Here is a 1,587-nt window from a genome sequence, read left to right on the forward strand (position 1 = left end):
ACCGCCGCTACCTTTTCTCCTTGCGGGTGATATGTTTGCAATTAATAGGGTCGAATCCATTACTGGGATGTTTGGTCGCTTCCAATTAAAATTACAGATGGGATTCCCTGCGAAACGTCCGCAGAATGTAAAATCGGCGGCATTGTCGAGGTAAAAAGTTCCACCTGTGCGTTGTAAAACAGGAAAGCGACCCAACACATCCTGCTCTTAACATAATGAGGTGTGAAGAGGTTTCCACTACTCAACAACACATCTGCTGCAGCTGCAAACAACTACCGGTACTGGAAAAACGTCAGAACTTCCACAAAGGATGCAATTGCAGTGAGACTTAGGTAGGCTCCTTCCGTGTTTTCCTTCACTCATTTAGCCAGTTCCATTTTTTCTTCCATAACATCTTTTCATGTTGTAATTGACATACAAAACCCTCCCCCAATAACAACTCGCTGGGTAGATGTGGACTTCGAGCTGATTGGTCGGGTTCATTATTTAGACAAAGCGGATTGGATTTGGGTGAGCCGAAGAGCTGAAGCTGGGAGCTAATTTGGACACTTTTGTGGACTGATGTTCGAGTCAATACAATGTAACATCCTTAGAAAATGGTCTCGGTGGGCTCAGTGGATAACATTGCTCACTTTGGACATGGTAATCAGGGTTCATCTCTGCTCTGGGGTGAGCGTTAACATCCAGTCGGTTCCCTCGACAAGGCCCTTGATGCCATTTGCTGATTCCCAGCCACTGCTAGTCCCGAGCCTGGATAAAAATGGGTGCATGCACAAACAAAAAGCGCCTGCAAAGACAAGGTCAGAGGGAATCGGAGAATATAAACGAAATGACTCGAGTCCAGAGAGAGACAAGAGAGCAAAACTAAAAAATCAAATCAAATAAAATAAAATGACAATGATGAGATCGAGAGATCTAGAAAACAACCCATGCGCATGAGCAGCAAACGAGGTCAATAACCCGACAGAGACTTGAGGTTTAGGAAGTCCTTAAACTTGATGAATGCATTGGCAGCAGGTGTGCATGCTGGAGGGAAAGCGCTTCTCTGCCACCTGCTGGAGACAAACGAAAACTTCATTCGGTCTGACGTGAGGCCATCGTTGTGCCATTACCTTGCCCATTACCCAAAGTTGAAATAGCTAAACCTTTATTGCTGCCTGAATCCGCGCTGAATCAAGCTTTTGGTGATTTCCACTGCAGCACCCCCCCCCCTCCCCCCCCATAGGATTTCCTTGGCTTTTTCAAAACGCCTGCTGTAAGAGTTTAGTTTTCATCTGAGGTAGGAGCAGCAGGCCCACTGATGAGTAGCTTGTCAAGAACAGAGATTCTTTGAAAAAACTTGCAAGGGATAGCGTAAATTGTTTCATATTGGAGCAGTGTGAAATCCATGTGTAAGAAAACGCATTCAAAAAAATACTACGAGAAATAATTTAAATCACAGTGCATCGCATCCTCAAACTGCAACTGTTCACACCTCCTGCACGTATGACACTCCTCCCCCAGCTATAAATTCATGCTTGAACTGAGGTTCTCTCAAACGACTCACGCACTGCTCTTACACAAACAAGGACAAGAATGCAGGCTGCC

This window comes from Hippocampus zosterae, chromosome 2 (genome assembly GCF_025434085.1).
Source record: "Hippocampus zosterae strain Florida chromosome 2, ASM2543408v3, whole genome shotgun sequence".
Lineage (NCBI taxonomy): Eukaryota > Metazoa > Chordata > Actinopteri > Syngnathiformes > Syngnathidae > Hippocampus > Hippocampus zosterae.